Source organism: Choloepus didactylus, chromosome 3 (assembly GCF_015220235.1).
Source record: "Choloepus didactylus isolate mChoDid1 chromosome 3, mChoDid1.pri, whole genome shotgun sequence".
Classification (NCBI taxonomy): Eukaryota; Metazoa; Chordata; class Mammalia; order Pilosa; family Megalonychidae; genus Choloepus; species Choloepus didactylus.
In genome coordinates this window covers 191,874,642-191,891,229 of record NC_051309.1, presented here as the reverse complement: position 1 = coordinate 191,891,229, position 16,588 = coordinate 191,874,642, and the positions used below count along the sequence as shown (strand labels likewise).

Genomic DNA, 16,588 nt, shown 5'->3' with positions numbered 1-16,588 from the left:
TGGCTGGAGGGAGTTAGGTGACATGATGGAATTGTGGCCTGTGGCATCCTTTGGGGTTTGCTCTGTGGCTGCTCATTGAATTGTGCCTTGAGGGTCTTCACCTGTCTGGATACACCTTCTATTGCATAGCAGGGAAGGGACTGAGACTGTGGAACTGTAATCCACAATAATTTGAGAAATTACCTATATGACAGCTTGTTGAGCTATACCTCAAGAGTTGACACCTTTCTGTATGGATGTTGTGTTTTACAACAATGAAAATGGCTTAAGTTATGGAGCTGTGACCCATGACATTCTTTGAAATTTGCTCTCTAGCTGCTTGTGGAGTTGTACTTCGAAAGTCGTCACTGTAAAATATATATATGTTAGGGTTCAAATAAAAAAATGCTTCTTAAAATATTGTTTCTAAGCCAATGAGAAGTATTGTAAAAAAATTCAAAAAAGACAAAGGAAGAACTTGATTTGAATACTTATCTAAAGGAGTTTTGGACATCTCCCAGAGTCAGCTCTTTTTGAGTGCCTGGACCCTCCTGCTGGAAATGGTAAAAGCAGGTATAGATCTGCCAGTCAGACAATATGAGGCCAGCTGTGTTCCTCAAAGGGAAGTCACCTCACAGAAACATGAGACCAGGCAACTAAAGATTCCATCCTAATGATAAAATAAAGGGAATAGAAAAATTAGGGGACTCTTTCAGTTGCCAAGATGAGCAACCATGAGAACCCATACAAAAGCAGTGGCAGTGGGAATAAAAAGTAAAATTTGAAAGACATTTTTCAGATAAAATCAACAGCATTATTTGATCAACCAAATGTAGGAAGTGGAAAGAATAAGAAGAGAAAGAAGTTTTTTAAAAAAAGCATTCTGTTATGTGCTGGGGATACAAGACTGAACATAAAAGACATAGTCCCTGCTTTCAAAGAACATGCTAATTTTGGAAAAGCAAAATGAAATCTTATATTCTAGAACTTCCTAAGTTACTTAGCTTCATATCTAGCCTCAAAAATCATACAAATTAAAAGGTTCTCCTTTGAACAGTGGAAAAAATTTAGTCATTGGTCTTAGTATTAGTCAGACCTGGTTTTGAATCATGAATTCACAATTAGCCAGCTTTGTGATCTTGGAGCAGTTACTTAAGATTTCTGAACCTCAGTTTCTTCATCTGGAGCACATGACTAATAAATACAACTTTCGTGGCTGATGTAAGAATGAAATGAGATGATGACTATAAGGTGTGTAGCACATTTCCAGGTCCACAGTAGATATTCAATAAATATTTTCAATAGAAATTCTATGTAGCTTCCAGTAAAAAAATTCACATATATATATATGATTTGAAAAATTTTGTTATATAATTTTATTTTTTCCTGGTGGGAGGAAGAAGATTAGAGACACAAGGGGTGGGGATGAGATAGATGAGACTAAAAGCTGTAAGGTGAATGGGAAACCAAAAGAAGCTTTGCTCTCTTCATTGTTATGAATAGGATAAGTCTTTTCCTCCTTTTCAGCTTTATTTGTGACCCAGAGACCCCAGTCATGATTTAGGGCAGTGATTCCCAACACCTTTTGCTATGAATATCTCTTTTTAACATTAAAAAGGGATCACAGATGCTATGGTAGCAATTTTATTTTTAGCAATCATTGCTTTAAAAAATACATAATGATGGAATTTTTTTCGGATTTCAATAAAATTTAAAAGTAAATTTGTATTTTATTTATCAGTTTAACATCTTTGTACTGTCACTGAGATATATTATTTATTCAGTTCACAGATATACATGTGTGAATATGAATCTTTTTGAAATAATTCTGAAGTACTCTGAACATTCCTGGCCAGTAAATTTGGACCCACTGGCCATGTACAGACCACCAATGTAGAAATGAACAGACTTCTGCTACTATCTTAGCAAACTTGATCAAGTAATTTATTTTACCTCTTAGTACCTCCATTGAAATATCATTGATATGATATGCTTTATCTCTAGCATTAAGCAATTGTGAAGCTCAAATGGATGTCATAAAAAAGTTTTCAGAGTAAAAGATCTGATTGTCTTTTAACACACTATCAGGAGCAATGGGAGCTATAGAAAGAGGAAGGGCTGCTGTGAAAATGTGAAATTGTAATAGCAGTAGTGGTTGAGGTGGCAGTAGCAGTAATAGTATTCCCCTGGGGACATGATCAAACTATTTTTCTTTACCTCAGTTCTTTTTAGGACCTGCATGTCACATGCATTATCTCCAAAACTCATGTTCTCAGATATCAAATAGAAAAAATTCTTAAAATTGGGAAAAATTTCTATCATACCTCATAGTATTTTTTTTTACTAGAGGAACGCATACAATAACATTTTAAAAATGAAGAGCCACATAGACTTTCACATCTTCCCATGGACAATAAAATCCATAAGGATTTTCTGGACAAGGATTATCTAGGGGCACTGCTGATACTGCTCTTTTTGTAGCATCAGGAAAGCAATAGAAGATTCAGTGATGGCAGATGATGGAAAGTAATGGATAACAAGACAAATTTAGAGCACTATTTGGAATGAATTAGTGACTTTATTTGAAGTGGGAGTTTCCCTTCCAACTACAAATAAGTTAAAGACCAGTAAGTAGTTCACATTCTTTCAAGAAGTTGAAAAATTTAGAAAGAAGAGATTCAGGAGATTTAGAATTTGATATGAAGCCACACAAAAATTATTAAGCCATATCAACTTGTTTACTATTGTATCTTCTATCCTGAGTAAAATAATTTATATTTTGGGTGAAAGCATTCTCCAACGGCAAAGTCAATGCTTAGAAGGCATAGCATTATAAAACTTGTTTTTCAAATAAAGTATCTAAAGCAGCTACAGAAGCTCTTTGAAACCGTCTACAGGAAGAGACTTCAGATTAAAAGGCTATAAATTATTTGACACCTTAAAACAGAAGAGAAAGAGGCAGAGATAACCTGGCTGATCCCAAGGAGTGATAATAGAACTAGAGAAGGATTCTCAGCAGGAGTGCAAAATTGAGGGTAGGAAAGGCAGAAGCAGTTAAGCTACAGAAGAGAAAGGGGAGAAGATTAGATACATGCAGAAATCTCAGTATCTTTTTAGTTGCTCTTTCCAAAGTAAGTTGACAGAGCCAAGTAAATTTTATATCTGATTTGCCTTCTTTAGAGCTTGATTTATTTTGTTTATAACGTGTTACCATGTTACCAAATATTATCTTTTCAATCAAGTTAGAGAGCTTGATTTTCTAAAGATTTGCTCAGTATTTTCTTCAGAGACACATTTCCAGACAGCCTGTTTCTCATTAGCTGGAATAAACAGGAGTGTGTTTACAACACAGCACCAGACTTAAAAGAATATCCTTTCCTAGGGATACTGGTCAGGGAATTAGCAGGGCTATAACTCTAAAGGAGTAAATTTCAGTGCCCAGCTGTGACATAATATAGAGTTATTGGTTCCTTAATAAACACTTTAAAAAGCAAACTGTATAACCCTTTTTGACACAGAGTATTTTTTTAACATAATCTTCAGGAGTTCTAAAACATGAATATCCATTTATACCAAAAGAATGCTTTATATAGTGATTATAAAATGTTTAACTTCTGTTCAGAAAATATTAACTGCCTACTGTGTTCAATTCAGAGAATATAAAGATATCTTATACATTCTTGAATAGTTTGCAGTCTAGTGACTAATCCAACTTATTGCATAAATAAAACCCTAGAAATGACTAATACATCAGAAATCCTTAGAAAAAAATGTCAAAGTCATTGCAAATATATAGGAATTCATGAGTGGAAGCCCATAACATTATTAAAGGTAGTAACAGAAAATACTTATAAGTATGCTGATAAAAGACGATATTTACGTGTATTTTTACCATTGAAAATACATTTCAAATACCTGGACCAGAAAAATTTAAATTCAAAGGCAAAGGAAAATCTACTCACAGTTTTGCAATCACATTGTATTGTCTGAACTGTTTCCATTTGTGGAGGTAATGTCACTGTCATGTGGCCACAGTTTACCAGGATCATAAAGTGTCATGAGAGTAAGAAATAAGGACAACAAATGTAGATAATTTCCATGTAAATAATTGAGACAGTTAAATAATAAAGAGTGAGTAGAATATTACTTAGCATAGCAGACATAGATCTTGCTCTCTCCAGGTTCACAAATCCTGTTGAGTGTGATATTCCTGTAGCAGCAGTAATAAGCATTGGATATTAGAAATAAGCAAGCAATTTAGTTCCTTTAATAAAAAATGAATAAAGATAATTTTTTAAAGAATTATTACTGACTTACATTTAACATCTTGCAAAAGTCTAGCCCCCAGATGTTTTCAGTAATATTCTGGGATCCCTCTACTTCAGATATTATAAGATGATATTGGACTAGTTCCAAAAGAAAATATATAATCCAAAAATATTATTTATTTCCAGAACAGCTCATTAATTTATTAAAACCATATGCTATTCCTGCATATTCATCTGACATTTAATACTACTATACTTATTACTACATTATAAATTAAATTTTAAATCAAATAGCTTTTTCTGTCTTCATACAATGATTTTTTTTTAAAGGACTTTACATTTACATTAAATTTTTTCCTTGGTTGGAATCAATAACATAAACTATGTCCAAGTTGAATTTTTACAAAATAGAACCTGTTGGTTGATATCTCAATAAATTTCTTGTGTGAATCAAAATACACATGCTTTTTTAAGAGGACTGCATATGGTGTAAAAGAAACTGTTTTGACTTTGTCTCAAAGAGATTTTTAATATCTCATATACGCTGATGGGATAGCTATATCTTTTCCCACATGAATGATTAAGATCATCATCATTTTTCTAAATATTGAGAAAACGGTATTATAAATCTATAGTATTAACAGAAATTTGCTTCACATAGTAACAGTTGTGACTTGAGATAGTAGTAATGGAGAATACCTATTTTCCTCAATCATATTTTGTTTTTTTGCCGTGAAGATAAAAATTCATACTGCATCCTGCAAAACGTGGCTTAGGATCTTCAACACCCTGCCCACAGGCTTAGACACAAAAGTCCCCTCTACCCCACAAAGAGCTCCTTCCCTCTCAAGTCTTGGGCAGTTATCCCACCGTGCAACTCCTGAGGTGTCCTTTTACATCAAGTCTATGTGAACCTCTGGGATTGTGCAGGGCAGGTCTCCATAGCTCTATGAATTACCCTGGGGCCCTGAAGAATTTCCTGAAGCTCTGATTTTTTATGCCCACCTACTCTATCTTGCCTATTCTTGGCCAAGTTTCTCTTTGGATCCAGCATTCGCTTTCTTTCTGTCCCTTTAGATTAATGTAACAAATCTTTTGCTTCCCAAGCCTTCCTTCCTCTGGGGCAGAGATATTAGGTCTCTGCCACCCAGATTCTATTCATGTCAACATTTTTTTAATAAGTTCTGGTTTTGTAATGACTCCAGTTAAGAAGAGTTTCAGGCCATACTTTTTTTCATGACAGATTTTGGACCTACTGGTCTAGATTATTTCTGGTTTTGGATATAGAGGCTGAAGTGAAAGGAGGACCACTTCCTTCTTCCCTTTTGCCGTTCTTCTGAGTGCTCCAAATTAATTTTGCTTGATAATCAGACTTAAGGGGCAATTTACATCAATTTGGCCATAAAATCAATTGACGAATTAAAAAAAGATTATACCATATATTTCTCCCCAACTTTTCATTGATTGTTCTCACTTCCCCTAGATCAGTGGTCTTTAATGGTGGTGGTGGGGGGAGGAGGTATGATTCTGGAGCTATTATTAGATCAGAATCTGATAATAGCTCCAGAATCCTATTTGAGGAAAAATGCACATATGCCAATAGCATACATAAAACTTTGTACATTTCTGGAAGTTTAGAGAATACTGAAGCCTACAACTGGAAGCACTAAAGCTCTGTGGATAACAAATTAAAATATCTAGAAGCAGACAATATCTTCATAAAAATGTTCATTAAAAATTTTATGTTATCCTTTCCATGTAGTTATACATGTTTATATTCTCATGTTCAATCCATACACATATTTTTGAGTTTTCCTTTAATTCTCTCACCACTTCATATATTACACAGTATTTTTGTTTCCCTCTTTATGATTTTTTTAATTTCATCCAGAATTTTGCCTTTTTATAATTTTCTTCAATGTTTTTACTTAATATACTATTTGATTAACCTAGTTTAATACTTTCTGGATTAGACTTTGCCTGTCTTGATCAATTCTAAATATAAAAAGCACCTTATTATTTTTGTATTATTTTATAATAAGGATTGTAATTACTACAAGCAAAGTGTATATTTATATAGTCAGGAATAAGATTTATTATCTCACTTTTAATCTTTCTAGATCCTAAATAAAAGTTTGCATATGTGTATATATATATATGAAAGGTATCTGCAAGATTCTCAGGTTTCCTAACTAGTTTGAACTAGAGACTATAGATTTAAACTTCATTTCACAAAAGAAGTTTTGAATGGCTTTGTAACATTCTGAAGAATGTTTCAGCATATGAAAGGGGCAAAGAGAATAGAGAAAGAAAAGTGAGAAAGGAAGATGAACAGCGCAATTCATTCCATTAGAACAGAGCTCAAACAAAGTCATCTCAATGAACATGAGATGTGATCATCTGGAAATCATCCAGGATAAATTGCTCAGAATACTGCAGTGAATACTGAGGGACAGTATCTATTGGCTAAAGCTCAATTAATCCCCTATTTGGAATGCAGCATTTGAGGATAGCCACTAAAAGATGACAAGGTCCCACCAACTTTCCAAAGAGAAAGGTGTTTTGGAGAAGGTACAGACCCTCATTTTGTGAATGCTGTCAGGTAAGAGTGCTTTGATCAGAAGATGGAAAAAAAAAACATCATTCACCAGAAGAAAGAAAACCTGGGGAAGTTACATTACATAAATACCTAGTCTGGCAACCATTACAAAGAACAGCTTAAATGGTTCCAAATTTAGTAATTCATTATTTCTCCCTGCGCTTAAACCAACAACAACAGCATTATTTTACAGTAACTTATTCAGAATTATCCAAATTTAGTCCATATTCACAATATATCCCAAACTGATTCAAAGCAAAACATGAACCCCTTTCTTCCTTTATTTCTAGGAGAGCGATGTTTGGAAATCCAGACTGTTAAAAAATTATTAGTGAGAAAATGTACAATATTGAAAGAAGAAAAGGCTGGGGTCTTGGCCCAAGAAGGAGGGTAAAGATCTGAAGTAAATGTCTTTCTTCTACTAAGCCAAATTCATTTTTTGTTGTTTTATTTTTTTGTAAATTTAGATAAAATTCATGTAACAAAGAATTCACTATTTTACATTTTAAAATATACAATTAAGTGGTTTATGGCATATTCACAATGTTGTACAACCATTACCACTATCCAATTCCAGGCATTTTCATCACCCCAAAAGAAACTGCATACCCATTAGTCACTCCTTGTCTCCTCCCCCACCACCCTAGTTCCCAGCCACTTGCAACCACAAAGCTAGATTTCTGCCACTAGATTTGCCTATTCTAGGCATTTCATATAAGTGGAATCATGTAATATGTGGCCTTTTGGATATGGCTCCCTTCAATTAACATAATGTTTTCAAAGCTAATTCATGTGTAGCCTGTATCAGGATTTCATTCCTTTTTATAGCTGAATAATGTTCCACTGTAAGGGTCTACCACATTTTTGTTATCCTTTCATCAGTTGATAGACATTTGGGTTGTTTCTACATTTTGAATAATGCTGGAATAATCATTTATGAGGATGTCAATTTCCCCACATCCTTAACAACACTTGTTACTTTCCATTTCTTATTTATAGCCATCCTAGTGGGTATATAGTGGTATTTCACTGGGGTTTGGTTTGCATTTCTCTAATGACTAATGATGTTGGCATCCTTTTATGTGCTTTTTGGCCATTTATAGGATATCTTTGGAGAATTTAAATCCTTTGCCTATTTAAATGGATTTGTTTTTGTTGTTGTTGTGAGTTGTAAGAGTTTATATATATTCTGATTACAAGAGCCTTATCAAACATAAAATTCAAACATATTATTTTTCATTCTGTTGGCTAGCTTTACACTTTATTGATAACATCCTTTGATAAACAAAGGTTTTTTTTTTAATTTTGAAAAAGTTCGATTTATCTATGTTTCCTTTCATTGTGCATATTTTTGGTGTCATATGTAAGAAACAATTGCCCGGTCCAAGGACATGAAAATTTATACCTATGCTATCTTCTAAGAGTTTTATAGTTTTAGCATTTAGATTTAGGTCTGTGATCCATTTTGAGTTAATTTTTGTGTAAAATGTGAGGAGGGGGTTGAAATTCATTCTTTTGTATGTGGATATCCAATTGCTCCAACTATATTTGTTGAAAAAATTAATCTTTCCCCATTGAATGGCACCTTTGTTCAAAATCAGTTGACCATAGATATATGGGACTATTTCTGGATTCAATTCTATTCTGTTGATGTCTTACCTTTATGCTAATAGCACACTGTTTTGATACTGTAGCTTTGTAGTAAGTTTTAAAATTGGGAAGTGTGAGTCCTTCCGTTTTGTGCTTCTTTTTCAAGACTGTTTTTGTTATTCAGGTCATTTATAATTCCATATGAATTTTAGGATCAGTTTGTCCATTTCTGCAAAACAGGTGTTTGGAATTTTGATAGGGGTTGCATTGAATCTATAGATCAATTTAGTCAATATTGACATCTTAACAACACTAAATCTTCCAAACCATGAAACAGGATGTTTTTGCATTTATTAAGGTCTTAATTTCAATTATGGTTTGTAGTTTTTAGTATACACGTCTTACATTTCCTTGTTTAAATTTATTCCTAATTTTTTTTATTTGATGTTAGAGTAAATTGAATTGTTTCCTTGGTTTTGTTTTTGGATTGTTTATTGCTAGTGTATAGAAATATAATAGATTTTTGTGTATTGATTTTCCATCTTGGTACTTGCTAAACTACTTGCTTTTGTTTTGTGTGTTTGGAGATGGGTGGGGGAGAGATTCTTCAAGGTTTTCTGTATGCACAGTCATGTCATGAATGAATAGAAATACTTTTACTTCTTCCTTTCCAATCTGAATGCCTTTTATTTCTTTTACTTGCTTAATTGTCATGGCCAGAACTTCCAATATGATGTTGTATAGAAGTGCCAAGACAAGATATCCTTGTCTTGTTCCTGATCTTAGGATGAAAGCATTCAACATTAAACCATTAAGTATCATGTTAACTTTGGGTTTTTCATAGATGTCTCTTACCGAGTTGAGGAAATTCCCTATAATCTCAAGTATTCTGAGTGTTTTTATCATGAGAGTTGAATTTTGTCAAATGCTTTTTCTGGGTCTGTTGAGTTGATCATGTGATTTTCCCCCTTCATTCCATTGATATGGTGTATTATACTGATTGATTATCTTATGCTGAACTACAGGTACATCCCTGGGTTTAATTCCAGTCCCTGGCTGGCTGCTGCTATCACAAAGGGACATAATAATCCTTTTCTCCAAGAATAGGGGTAGGCATGGCCAAGCACTGATCACAGCATTTGATTAGTGAATTTGGATTATTGGGTCCCAGTTCTGAGCTACCATTTCATTGTGCACCAGACAAATGTGGTGGTGGCAGCTATTGTTACAACTCTGTCCCAGACAATGGTGAAGATGTTGAGCTTTAAAGACAAAGTGCCACCTTATGGCTTCTGGGAACAGTTTGCTTAAGGGTGGCATCTTCTGGGCAGGCCAGGAAATTGCAGCTTCAGGGAGCCATCAAAGAGGCTTTGGGTCTCCTTGGTGATTGCCACCTCAGGGCACTTTGGAGCCAGTCTGTACCCCCTTCAGGGATCCCTGGCACAGCTTAGGCTGGGAGGTACTGACAACTGGCCATCAGAGTAAATTCATCAAGATAAAAAGGTGCTAGACATCAGCAAAAAATTACCAGCCATAGTAACAAACAGGAAGATATGGTCCAGTCAAATTTAAACTTCTGAGGAAACACATAATTTGTAATAACTAATCAAAGATGTCCAAACAATCTGCTAAATCAACTCAAGGAGATGAAGGAAAATATGGCTAAAGAGATAAAGGATATTAGGAAAACACTGAGTGAACATAAAGAAGAATTTGAAATTATAAAAAGAAACAGAAATTATGGGGAAGAAAGGTATAATAGAAGATATTAAAAATACACTAGAGGCATATAACAACAGATCTGAACAGCAGAAGAAAGAGTCAGCAAACTAGAAGACAGGACAATCAGAATCTTTCAGGCAGAAGAACAGATAGAGAAAATTCAAAAAATTGAGCAGGGTCTCAAGGATCTGAATGACAGCATGAAGTTCACAAAGAAGTGCATGGGAGTCCCAAAAAGAGAAGGGAAGGGAAAAAGGGCAGAAAGGTTATTTGAGGAAATAATGGCCGTAAATTTCCCAACTCTTATGAAAAACATAAATATATATGACAAATAATCACAATGTTCTCCAATAGAATAAATCAGAAGACCCACTCCGAGACACATACTAATCAGAATGTCAAATGCCAAAGATAGAATTCTGAAAGCAGCAAGAGAAAAGCAATTCACTACGTACAAGGTGTGGCACTTTGGATGTATTATGTCCCCCAAAATGCCATGTTCTTGAATGCAATCATGTGGTGGCAGATGTATTACTGTTGATTATGTTAGAATCCTTGATTAAGTGTTTCCATGGAGATGTGACCCACCCAACTGTGGGTAATAACTTTGATTAGATTATTTCCATGGAGTTATGGACCCACCCATTCAGGGTTGGTTTTGATTGATTTACTGGAGTACTTTAAAAAGAACCATGCAGGCCCAGACACAGCTGCATCTGAGAGACACATTTGGAAGACAGCCATTGAAAGAAGAATTTTGCTAATGCTTCAGAGACGCTAGCCCAGAGTTTGCTCCAGAGAAGCTGAGAGAGGACAAAATGCCACAAGAGCAGCATTTTGGAGAATGTCATTTTGAAATGCAACCTAGGAGCAAGCAGATGCCAGCCACGTGCCTTCCCAGCTCACAGTATTTTTCCGATTGCCATTGGCCTTCCTTTAGTGAAGGTATACTCATATTGATATCTTAATTTGGACATTTTCATGACCTTCAGACTGTATATTTGTAGCCAAATAAACCCCCTTTATAAAAGCCCATCCATTTCTGATGTTTTGTATAATGGCAGAACTAGCAAACTGCAACAGATTTTGGTACCAGGAATGGGGTGCTGGTGCTGCTGAGCTTGCAAATAACAAACATGTTGGAATGGCTTTTAAATGGATAGGGGGGAATTCTGAAAGAATTGTGAGAAGCTTGATAGAAAAGGCTTAGATTGCTTTCAAGAGACTGTTGCTAGTAGAAATACAGACCTTAAGATACTTCTGATGAGACCTTGAACAGAAATGATGAGTGTGTTGTTGCAAACTGGGAGAAAGGTGATCCTTGTTTTAAAGTGGCAGAGAACTTGGCAAAATTGTGTTCTGGTGTTGGATGGAAGACAGAATTTGAAAGCGACAAGCTGGGATACTTGGCTGAGGAGATTTCCAGACTGTGGGGAGGATGCAGCCTGGCTTCTCCTTGCAGCTTATAGTAAAATGTGACAGGACAGAGATAAGCTGAGAAATGAACTCTTAGGTACAAAGAAACCAGAAATCTATGGTTTGGAACAATGTAGGCTTCCAGAAAGTAAGGCCCCAAAAGATGATTCCCCACATAAGGATTTAACCAAACATAGAACCCGACTGCCGTTACAGTACAAGCCAGGATTGGAGAGGGAGCTATCCAGGAGGGATTTGTGGAAGTCCTATTTGTCTGATGGTTTTGACCTCTGTGTGCTTCATGCCAAGCTGACAAATTTTTGTGAGATCTGTATAGATGGAGCCACTGCTGGTCTGGACTGGAGGTGACAGAGGAGGAACAAACTGAAGGAAACATTTCTTCAAGGACAGAATCATGAAAATTGAAGTCTGGAGTCAAGAAATCTCAGGCAAGAAGATAGAGTGGCCCATGCGTGAGGAAAGGGTGAGTATGCCCTGGAGGCAGAGGGCAGGCCTTCTGCCTCAATGCTCAGGAAGAGAACTGCCACCCCAACCTCAGTTAGAGTAGCACATATTTCCTGGGGATTGGGGAGAGCCTGGCTCCCACCCTATTGTTCAGAGAGGGGCTGCCCCAGGAAAGAAGACATCTAGACTGCAGCAGAAAAACGTTGAAGTGAAAACAAAAAACAAACAGGAAACACCCAGAAATGAAGATGGTGGCAGCACCATTGAGACACCTCAGCCTCCTCGGAACAAAAGGGCCTGAGTAGATCCTACTGTTGAAAATGAGGAAATATTCATGAACAGATTCTGAAGAAATAAAACCATGGCTTGTTGATGACTGGGACTTAATTACCAGGCAAAAGAAGCTTTTTTATCTTCCTGCCAAGAAGAATGTGTATTCCATTCTAGAGGATTATGCAAATTACAAGAAATCTCAAGGAAACAGAAATAATAAGGAATATGCTGTTGAAGAAGTTGTGGCAAGGATAAAAGAATACTGTACTTCAACGTAATGTTGGGCACTCAGCTACCCTACAAATTTGAGAGAACACAGTATCCTGAAATTCTCGCAGATTGCCCTGATGCAACCATGTCACAGTTGTATGGAGCACCACACCTACTGAGATTATTTGTACAAATTGGAGCAATTTTGACCTAAACACCTCCAGATGAGAAGAGCCTTGCTTTATTACTGAACTATCTTCATGGTTTACTAGAGTATCTGGCAAAGAATTCTGTGACTCTGTTTAATGCAGTGATTATGAAGTGTCTCCTCCTGAGTACTATCAGAAAGCTGTGTGAGACTGCTGGTATTCATTATGTTTGAATCTCTGTTAACACAGTTTTGTTCCTAGTCCTTCTCATGTACAAGTCATATACTTTGGAAATGTTAGTGTATAACAGAATTGATGTATGTTTTTTTGTGTTTAATTTTAAACAGAGAAAATGTTTGAAAATGTTTAAAAATGTTTTTCTTTCCTTTTTTATCATTTCAAAATTGCTGTCAATATATTCAGTGATGGATAACAGAGAGACATGCTGTAGAATGTTTTATGACTTAATTGACAAAGCTGCTTTTGAATGCTAATGGTTCTATTTCTTTGACACTATGCACTTTTATAATGTGTTAATGCTATATGATAAAATACTCTGTTTAGTGCCAAAGGTTCAATTCAGTGTATATAACTGTACACACTCATCCATTTGTGCTTTCTTTTTTTTTTTCCTATGGTGCTTAAAGTAAAATGTCTATCCTTTGCATGTCATCCATATTGTTCCTTAGGCATTTTATCTTTGTTCAGGTTGTTGAAGAATGGTGGCTTGACTCCTGGTTTTTCTGTTTGTGTCTAATGCATGTTTTAACATCATAGACACAATGCCTTGTGTAACTGCAGTTTTCTGGAAAAGTCAGTCTTTTTAGGAATTGTTTTTCAGATTTTCAGTAAATCTTTCTTTAATTTTCAAAAAAAAAGGGTAGAATTAATGAAACATAAGTTGTTCTTTGAGAAAATCAATAAAATTGACAAACTCTTAGCTAGAGAGACAAAGAAAGAAAAAAGAAATTAGATGCAAATAAATAAAATCAGAAATGAGAGGGAGACATTACTACTGACTCCACAGAAATAAAAAGAATCATAAAAGGATACTATGAACAACTGTATGCCAAAATATAGACAACTTAGGTGAAATGGACAAATTCCTAGAAACACGTGAACAACCTACACTAACTATGAAAGAAACAAAAGACCTCAACAGACCAAATACAATTAAAGAGACTGAATCAGTTATTAATAACCTCCCAATAGTGATGAAGGCATAACTAAATGATGGTACTATGAACAACTGATTGTATACCAGGGATGATTGAATGGTATGTGAATATATCTCAATAAAAGTGAATTTAATTGAAAAACAAAAAACTCCCAATAAAGAAAAGCCATGCACAAAATGACTTCACAGGTGAATTTTACCAATCATTCCAAGAAGAATTTAAACCAATCCTTTTCAAATGTTGCCAAAAATTTGAAGAGGAGAGAATGCTACCTAACCTATTCTATGAAGCCAACACTGCCTTAATCCCAAAGCCATACAAAGATACTACAAGAAAAGAAAACTAGAGACCAATTACTCTTATGTTTATAGATGGAAAATTTCTCAATAAAGGACTTTGAAATGTGCTTGCTTCAGTGGCATATATATTAAATTGGAACAAAACAGAGAAGATTAGCATGGCCCCTGTGCAAGGATGATATGCAAATTCATGAGGTGATCCATATTTTTTTAAAAAAAACTTGAAAATAGAACCCATCAACACATTAAAAGAACTATACACTATGGCCAAGGGGGTTTTATCCCAGGTATGCAAGGGTGGTTCCATACAGGAAAATCAATTAAATTAATTAACAACACAAAGCAGAAAAAACACATGATATTCTTGATAGATGTAGAAAAATCACTTGACAAAATCTAGCAGCCTTTCTTGATAAAAATACTTAGAAAACTAGGAATAGAAGGAAACTTCTCAACATGAAAAAGTATATATATGAAAAATCCACAGCTAACATTTATTCAATAATGAAAATTTTAAAGTTTTCCCTCCAAGATCTGAAACAAGATAAAGATGCCCACCATCACCCCTTTATTCTACATTTTGCTAGAAGCTCTAATTAGACCAGTTAGGCAAGAAAAAGAAATAAAAAGCATCCAAATTGGAAAGGAAGAAACAAAACTTTCACTATTTGCAGAGACTTGTTCCTACATACAGACGGTCCCAAAAATCTACAACAAAGCTACCAGAGCTAATAAACAAGTTCAGCAAAGTGGTGGGATATAAGATCAACATGCAAACATCAGTAGGGTTTCTATACACCAGTAATGAGGAATCTGAGGATGCAATCAAGAAAAAAAATTCCATTTACAATAGCAAATAAAGAATCAAATATCTTGGAAATATTTAACCAAGTATGTAAAGGACTTATACACAGAAAAGTACAAACCATTGCTAAAAGAAATCAAAGAATACCTAAATAAATGGAGGGGTATTCCATGTTAATGGAATGGAAGACTAAATATCATTAAGATGTCGATTCTACCCAAATTGATTTACAGATTCAATGCAATTCCAACAGGCTACTTTGCAGAAACAGTAAAGCCAGTTATCAAATTTGTTTATGAAGTTAAGGGGCCCCAAATGGCCAAAAACATCTTGAAAAAGAAGAATGAAGTTGGAGATCTCACACTTCCTTACTTCAAAGCAAATTACAAAGCTACACTGGTCAAAACAGCATGGTGCTGGCATAAGTATAGTGGATTGATCAATTAAATCAAGTTGAGAATTCAGAAATAGACCCTCACATCTCTGTTAATTGATTTTTGACAAGGCTGCCAAGTCCACTCAACTGGGAAAGAATTACATCCTCAACAAATGGTGCTGGGAGAATTGGATATCCATATGCAAAAGAATGAAAGAGGACCCCTATTTCACATCATATACTAAATTAATTCAAAATGAATCAAAGACGTAAGTATAAGAACCAGGACTATAAAACACCTAGAAGAAAAAGTAGGGAAGCATCTTCAAGATCTTGCAGTAGGCAATGGTTTCTTAGATTTTATACTCAAAGCACTATCAATGAAAGAAAAAAATAGATAAATCTGACCTCTTCAAAATTAAAACCTTTTGTGCATCAAAGGACTTTGTCAAGAAAATGAAAAGGCAACCTACACATTGTGAGAAACCAGTAAGAGTTTAATATCCAGAATATATAAAGAAATCCTACAACTCAACAATAAAAAGACAAAACAACTCTATTTAAAACTGTGCAAAAAAAAATGAATAGACATTTCTCCAAAGAGGAAATACAAATGGATAAAAAGCAACTGAAAAGATGCTCAATATCACTAGCTATTAAGGAAATGCAAATCAAAATCACAATGATATATCACTTCATACCTACTTGAATGGCCACTATTAAAAAACTACGAGTGCCAACACTTGTAGGATGTGGAGGAATAGGAGCTCTCATTCATTGCTGATGGCAATGTAAAATGGTGCAGCAACTGTGCAAGACAGTTTGGCAGTTCCCCAGGGAGCTAAATATAGAATTACTGTATGATCCAGCAATCTTGCTACTAGGCATATTTAGAAGAATTGAAAGCAAGGACTCGAACAGATATTTGCACACCGATGTTCATAGCAACATTATTCACAATTGCCAAGGATGGAAGCAACCCAAGTGTCATCAACCAATGAATGGACAAACAAAATGTGTATATACACATGATGGAATATTATTCAGCTGTTAAAAGGAATGAAGTCCTGATACAGGCAACAACATAGATGAACCTTGAGGACATTATGTTGAGTGAAATACAACAGACACAAAAGGACACATATTGCATGATCTCACTTTTTTTGAAACAATTAGAATAAGCAAACTCATAGAGTCAGAATCTAGAGTATAGTTTACCAGGAGATAGATTGGGGAGAGAGAATGGGAAGTTGATGTTT

General features: G+C 35.0%; 1 non-coding gene and 1 pseudogene across 1 annotated transcript; both read left to right on the top strand.

Moving 5' to 3' along the window:
* The first annotated feature begins 6,632 nt into the window (after positions 1-6,632).
* On the top strand, positions 6,633-12,879 carry LOC119528918 (annotated as a pseudogene).
* A 1,373-nt stretch (positions 12,880-14,252) lies between these two features.
* On the top strand, positions 14,253-14,358 carry LOC119530663. Its single transcript, XR_005216060.1, has one exon. It is a non-coding gene; the product is annotated as a U6 spliceosomal RNA (small nuclear RNA).
* The last annotated feature ends 2,230 nt before the right edge of the window (positions 14,359-16,588 follow it).